Source organism: Dipteris shenzhenensis, chromosome 10, assembly GCF_047967505.1.
Source record: "Dipteris shenzhenensis isolate YYH24624 ecotype China chromosome 10, Dip_SZ_1.0, whole genome shotgun sequence".
NCBI lineage: Eukaryota > Viridiplantae > Streptophyta > Polypodiopsida > Gleicheniales > Dipteridaceae > Dipteris > Dipteris shenzhenensis.
In genome coordinates, this window is record NC_141605.1 from 26,164,752 (window position 1) to 26,173,111 (window position 8,360).

Genomic DNA, 8,360 nt, shown 5'->3' on the forward strand with positions numbered 1-8,360 from the left:
CTAACTTGTGGTCGGTGGCCTATTTCGGGACCTCTAGTCGACCGTTTTGGGCCGATTGGGTCGGTCTCCCAATTGGGTCTAACCGACTATGACTGGTGGCTATATAAGAGCAAGCCCGTGAAGCCCATCATGACCACTGGCTATAGCAACCCTGATTCCTTAGCATCCAGCCTCCGTCCTCTACTGTTTCCAACATGCCATCGAAGCTTCTCACACAGGAGCGCATGGTTGGGAGGCAGCGCCATCTATTATATCAGTTTTACAGTAATCAAATTTTTGATTCTCCATACTATCTACTTTTCTCTCTTGCATACGAGATCCTGTTATCTGTTGAGCACAGACGACGTATTGTTTTCTTACAAATATGTGCCATATTATTTTTTCAAAATTGCTCCCTCTTGGCTAAGTGTGTTCCGTGCCTCTTGATTTGATTGCGACTGAGGAACTTTGGGTTGAAGTAGAGTAGACTATTCACTCTAGTAGATTTTTCTAGTAGCTTGGTGTTCCTACAAAGGGATTACTAATATCAAGGTTGTCCATAGGTACTATGGTCCTTATAAATGTTGAGGAAAGTCGGGGATGCAACTTATCATTCAGAACTATCTTCATCTTTCAGCATCCACAATTTCTTTCATGTCTAACTATTAAAAAGTACTTGGGACCAATGGAGTCATAATTTGCATAGGATCTTTTTGTCTTCTCCATCTTTTTTGTCCTAACTTTTCTAACCTTGTTGTCTCCTCTTTTCTGTCCATTACTTTGGGCCTCCTCTGTGCCTCTGACTTGCAACCTTCCTTCTTCAACTTGGCCTCCTCTCTGCCTTGGGCTTGCAACCTTTCTTTCTTCAACTTGGCCTCCTCTCTGCCTTCAGCTTGCAACCTTGTTCAACTCAACCTCCTCTCTGCCTATGGCTTGCAACCTTCCTTCTTCAACTCAGCCTCCTCTTCGCCTCTAGGCTTGCAACCTTCCTTCTTCAACTTTTCCTCATATCTGCCTTTGGCTTGCAACCTTCCTTCCTCAAAGTTGGTCTCCTCTCATTGCCATCCAACTCAGCCTCCTCTCGGCCTCTGTCTTGTGTCCTCAAACTCATCCTAATCTCTATAGATTCATAGGGACTAAGAATCTATTTTCTAGCCCTTAGAGCATGTGCAAAAGCAAGGACGATTGGTTCACAATCATGGGCCATGTACTATTAGGACTAGTTATAGTAGCCGAATGGTTTGGTGATAGCTCTATTGATGGAAGGACCTAGTCACAACTACTCTTCTTTTGCCTCTTGATTATAATCCTTATGTAGTGAACCAATCGACTTTACTTGTACACATGCTCGAATGGCTAGGAAATAGAGTCTCACTATCAATTAAAAATAGTCATTGTATTCTTTCTTATTGAGGGATACCAAAATGATATTTGATCCGCATCAAACTTTGTGAGTGGATAGTATTTTTCCCATCAGTTTCATGAGGTAGCTTAATGTTTTTTTTATCATCAAAGAAAGATTATAGGTTCTAACAATAAAGCTGATTTTTTATGCTTTTATCGACACTTTTATCTGTGGAAATATCAAGGGAACAGAGCACTACAAAGCATTTCAATAGTTTGGGTCCATCTTATCATTTTTTGTCATTAAGTTAGGATTATGTAATAGCATAGCAATGTAACGGGCAAGTGTTCTTTTTCTAGATGTCTTCAAGCTCATCAAAATATGATGAAGAGTTTAGTAGAGCAAATCATTATCAATGGGGCTTTTGTGATTGTGTGCAATGCAAAGGACAAACAAGGAGACTATGCAATAAAGAGATATGGTTGCTTCCAGCCTTCACCTGAGGTTGAGTTGAGTGATGAGGTACAATTTTTCTTTGGCCGTCTTGTGAGTCAATTCACTAAATTATTTTCATGTACTATAATTCCATTCTTGTATGTGACTTACCTCGTATATGCTTGATGAGCATTAATGCAAAATCATCATATTAAAGAAAGGGATACTCATGCAGCCACCATTAGTTTGACGAGACATCTAACTTTAGATTTTGTTTGGCTACATTGGGTTAGGAACTCCAATTATTGTCTTCATTTCCATTCTCAGTCTTCTACTACTTTCACATCTTCATCGTCATCTACAACAACTTTAGACCGTTCATCGTCTTCCCTAACTTCTTTGCCTCTGTTGTGCCCAATCATCTCTATTCTCCTAAGTCTTCTTCTTCACCATCTTCATCCCCACTCAATTTTTATGTAGTATTTGTGATCATGGAGGAGAGGAGAGAGAATTTTGATTGCCAAAGGAGGAGGAGAGCTTCATGTCAGATTTCGCATCCTCACCCCATTGAAAGCTTTAAAAACAATGTCCTCACAGGGATTTTGTAGGCCAATAAACTCAGGAAGTTTGCAAGTTTCCGTGGGGAGGAGTGTGGTACAAAGCATTGGCGGAAGAAATCTTGGACTCTTATGATGAAGAGGACCACATTGTCATCATCAATGACACCCATGTTTTCCTCAGATCGGTTGCTATAAATAAGTCCTTCACGCTTAAGTCATACTCCAACCCTGGGAAGCTTGCTGATGCTAAACGATGTGATGTATATTTTGAGGATCATAGCTATTCAACCTCACAAGGCTAACTCATCAGCAAAGTAGTCGATGAGAGTCTAAGACATGCAGGTTCTTGTATGAGTTCATTAGGTTGAAGAAGAGCATGGGCTATGTCTCACGGCGATAGTATGTGGCACGGATCCTTACAGCGGTGGCAGATAGCTTACCTGTGGATTGGTTCACCCTCTTTAAGAAGGCATTCGAATCCCATCTTAGGGCGGTATGCAAAGGCCAAACACATTGTAAACTCAGCATGAAACCTCTATAGGCTGCAACACCATCTCATGATGGGGTGGGTGTTGTGGCCAAATGGACTTCCACGACCAAGTGGAGAAGGTCCATCAGGGGCCAAAAATGATGAACACCCAGAAGCGGGTGAATAGGGCAACAAGGACATGGAAGAACAAGGACAGGGATAGGAGGGCAATGGCCAACAGGAGCAAGCAACAAAGAACATGTGCAACAAACTGACAAATGTGCTAAACAAAAGGCACATGAGTAGGAGTAGCAGGATGAGGGTGCTAGAGAGGCACAAGACAAGACGTCGGAGGGGAATAGCAATAATGAAGGAACCTTTGAGCAATAGAATCATGATTACCCAGAGGTGAACGATGTCAAGGGCACCTCCAAGCTCTAGAGGAAGAAGGAAACTTGGAGGGCAATAGTGACAAGGGCACCTCTAAGGAGCCAAAGGAAGGGAATTCAGAGGGGAACAATGAGAAGGGAACCTCTGAGAATCTGGAGCAACAATTTACTAAGGGGGCAGAAGGCAATGGAACACCCGAGCAGTGGGAAGAAAGTGCCCAAGGAACAAAGGGAGGCTGAAGCATACAAGGGCAATGCCAAGCCTGAAGCCCACCAAGTAGCAGATTGAGCAGCAGCGATGTAGTGCTACTTGAACCACCACCATCACCTTGCCCTTACCTCCCTTTCCTCTACAATGTGTACCACATGTCGAGCCATTTCCCTTAGACCCAATGCTAACCCAAGATGATCATCAGAATCAGGTTGCCACCGAGAGCTAGTGGCAAGTTCTACAGGAGAATATGGTATATGTGACCCAGGCCTTAGACTTTTTGGCCAACCATTGGCTCCCTCCCCATGTACTTGAGCGTAACCTCTTCTTACAGATGAAGTATTAAGAGGAAATGAAGAAGTTCTTTGAAGATTAGGTGTGAGTTTGAGACAGGGCAGCAGGGTGCAAGTCTCTCTAAGAGCACATGGACAACCAAAATGAAGTCTACGATGAGGTGGTCCAGAGCTACTCCCAATTGTAGCATAACCATGCCAAGCTCATGCAATATGTAATGTGAAGTAGACAAACTTAAAAGTCTAGGAGGGAGGTCATTGCCGCCATGGGAAAGAATATTCAATTGATGCATGCACAAAAGAGACCGCAACAAAAAGTTGACCCTAGGCAACACCAAGCAGCTCGAGCCTAGTTAGAAGTGCTTGAAAAAGAGAATGCCTAGCTATGATAGGATGCTACTAACAATGAAGATCTCAAGAAGAAGAATGCACACCTACAAGCCAATCTGGAGTAGTACATCCACCACCAAAAACTAGTCTATCTTCTCCAGGCTCCCAACAAACACCCCAACAAGCTACTTCACTAACAACCACCACACCATGATGGATCAGATGGTCAGGCTAGTGTGTGTGAACTATCGTAGCTAGGCAATGAGGTGGGCACCTTGGAGCAAAAAGAAACCAAAGGCAAAGGTGGCTCACAGACAAAGGCAGTGGAGGGAATCATGTCCCAGGCTCTCCTATTGCTTCAAAGTAGAGCCTACTTACTAGCTCACAAGACTCTAGACTTAATACACTATCTTCACAAGATTGAATCTAACAAAACAACATAGAATTTAAGGCTTATATTACTACAAATACAATAGAAGGTCTTCATTAGATTGCTTAACCATAGATATCATGTCAAAATTAGTTCTTAGAAGAAGTATGTGTCACAGGGATCCAAGTCTACTCCCAAATGAATCTCTACATGAATCTTTTAGCATGTCATTGATTACACCATTGATTCAATGATGTTCTCTCTTGTTATTGGTTTTTCCAAAGTGGAAATAAAGCTGCTACATGGATTCAATCAAACTTATTCGTTGTGGCCATGCAATTTTTCTCTTCAACATGTGCTTTGTGATATCCATGTTCTAATTTTTACAGGCGCACATGCGTGTGTGTGTGTGTTTAGATTAAAAATTCCCATCAATAATTGAGCCATACAATTAATTCCATCAATTGTATAAAAAGTTAAAAAAGGGAAACATATAAGGAAAAAATGTTTGAGAATCTAAGTTGAAAAATGCAACTAGAGTTTGCAAAAATTTTGATCAAAATTAAGAATTTATAATAATATTGAGTTTGACAAACATAATATTGAAAAAAGATGTCGAATCCTCAGGCAGTCCAGGTTCCAAGGTTAGGGTCCACTTACCTACCACCATCCAAACAAACTAGATGTTAGAACATCATAGTTACATTTGGGTAGACACGTAATGCCTATTTTCCCTGGCTTGTTATCACTTTACATAGGAATATAGACAACCATATGGATTCTTACATAGGAATATAGACAACCATATGGATTCTAAGATAATTGAAAAAACAATTTAGCCACAAGTGAAGTTTAAGTCACAAGTGGAGTAAGGAGCGAATGAGTGCATGGATTAAGAAGGGATTAGAGGAGATATGGGATGATTAGTGAGCTTGGCATGCGGGGTGGTTAAAAAGAAAGTGTTAAGGGAAGATTTCACGAGGGTACATAAAAGAATAATTCATACTTAGGGAAGTATCCATGTGTGTGTGTGTGTGTGTGTGTGTGTGTGTGTGTGTGTGTGTGTGTGTGTGTGTGTGTGAGAGAGAGAGAGAGAGAGAGAGAGACCATAGAAAAATGGGTAAAGACAACCCTAAGTCCCATCAATATTATCCACATACAAAATTTTCTTCTTCGTTAGTTTCACAAGATGTACTTGTATTATTACGAGATTATTGCCTATTTGATCGAACTTTATAAACCTTCAATTGAGTCTTTAAAAAATGAACTTTTTCTCCTCACCCAAGAGTTTATAAAGATCAAACTACATAAGGAAATGGTGAAATTCGCATCACACTCCTTAAACTTCCAAAGCTCGAGGCTACAAACAAAGAGGGGAGAGACTTCTTTTACAAAATGAGTACTAAATAGAGCTATCTAACTACTAGCTCATAGACTTTAGACTTAATAGACTATCTTAACAAGATTGGATCTAAAAAAACAACATAGAACTTCAATCTTATATTACTACAAATATAGTAGGAGATCTTCATTTGATTGCTCAACCATAGATATCAGGTCAAAATTAGTCCTTAGAGAAGTACGTCTTTCAATTAAAAGCTCCCCATTATTGTATCAATCTCATTGCCCGATGCTCTCTTCAGATCAGTCGGAATCAAAGTCTACTCCTAAATCAATCTTTACACAAATTTTTTAGCATGTTCCTTGCTAGTATTCTTGCTCTAAAAGTAGTAAAGTAGGCCCTCTCTTAGGATTGGAGTAGAATGGTAACCAATATGAGTTCTCCTTCCAAAATGGCATCAATTTGTTGATTCTAAGCTCCTTGAAATCACCATTACTTTGTCTTGTCTATGTTGACCTATACTCTTGAGTGTTTATAAAAGTTTCCCATTGCATCCAAATATGCTTGCATGTTCTCCTTGCTCTTTGCAAAGAAGACTACATCATCTGTGTAGCAAAGCATTAGTAGAGCATATCCTGCAATTTGGACACCCTCCTTGCTATGTATTCTCATCAAATAATTGTGTAGATAAGCATTAGTAGATCATATCCTACAAGTTGGACACCCTCCTTGCTATGTATTCTCTTCGAAACCATTGATAAAGAGGCCGAAATGAGCTAGCAAAAGGGGGCAGCCTTGCTTGACCTCTATTCATTACTTAAGTTGATAACTTTATCCTTAGAGCATGATCCATCCACTCATGGTTGTGCTAACTCTATAAAACTTTCTCATAGAGTTAGTATGTGGCCTCTCTGAGTTCTTGAGTAACTTGAATCTTTTCCACTCTTTCTGACAACTACTTATGTGGAACCGTATATCAAAGGCTTTCTTGAAATCCATAAAGCAATAATAAATGGCCTCTTTCTTATGCTTGGCTCCATTTGATGTAGCCCTTATGGCCACCAAGTGATCTACCATCAAGCATTTATGGTAAAACCCTACCTGGGATGCTATCTTGACTCCTTATTCCTTGCCCCTTCGCTGATTTTTTTCTCAATAATAGTGCCATACAGCTTGGCCATTACATTACTCACCATAATTGTTTGATAATTTTTTGCCATCTTGCTATCTCTTCCATTGTGCTAAGCTGGCACTCTGAGGGAAACTCTTCTGAGAGAGAGAGAGAGAGATCAGAAGAGTAAAGGGTTTATGAAACTAAAAGAAACCTGATACAATGATCTGAAGGCTAGAGCCGCTAAGCGGGCATCAACAACACCCATGAATAGTACAAAAGGAAAGTCCATAATCATGATCGTAATGGTAGTAATAACAAGTCCTTGAGGAATTGCCTCCCATGGATTAGGAAGGGCACATTTCGTACATTCCAAAAAGAATTATTGTATTCAGGGACCATGTACTCAGAAACATCTTTTCTTGGCATGCAGGAAAGACTATAACAAAGGCTAGTCACTTAGCTGTGCTATAATTAGTGTTATTCAATTTAGGTTTTTCGACTATGCCACATGTCATATTTGGGTTTATCCATTTTCACAATTGTAATTTTACAGCAACCTTAAAACTATGAAAGGCCTTGTTGTCCCATTTCTACAAATGCACATTCATTCATAAAATTGGATTTTGTATAGCTGAGTCCTTGGCTTAAGCTTGCATTCAACAAGGACTCTCTTCATGTGTAGACCATCACATGAAACTTGGTGTGAGTGACTCACTCTCCCCAATCCAAAAGGTAGTTTTTGTTCACTCTCTGCAATTTGTAGCTTCCTTAATGATTTACAATGATTCCCACTCTAGATTCAAGGGTTTGTCTAGCCTAGCATTTATGCTAGCTTAGGCCTCTCTAGGTTAGAGTTAGCATTGCCTAGCTACCCTATTTTGTAGGTTGCTAGCTCCTCTACTTCACTTGGTCCCACATACTCACTACCTTCAGGTTGTTCTTTGACTTTTAACAACTAGTTGTCTAGGCACGTACTCATAGTATAACAAAAATGTTGTATGAATTTCTTTCCCATAGAATTTTAATGTGAGAGCCACTATCTATCTAATAGTGGTGTCTAGTCTAATAGATCTTGAGGGGCCTCAAACAAACTTCAATACAATCATCTCTCTCTGTCTCTCTGTCTCTGTCTCTGTCTCTCTCTCTCTCTCTCTCTCTCTCTCTTTCCTTCAAAATATTCTAACCGAAACAAATTGATCAACGAAATTGTTACTAAATGTACATAGCATTGTTGTGCCTATGCTTTAAGATCTCTTACATTTCCAAGAGTAGGGTAGTATGGCTCTAGCCTCCTCCAAACTCCTTCTCCGATTGGGTAGTAACAATTTTCTTTTTATCATCAAATCTCTTCCTTAAAAATTTTTAAATTAAATTAATACAATGATGGCATCTAAACATTCATCAATTGTTGCATCCAGTTACCAAAAAATAGTCAAAGGCATCCGTAGTAACAATGGCTCCAATTGCAATATCAATTGTAATATGTGTAGTATTGCCTCTATCCTTACCATTAAGATAGGACT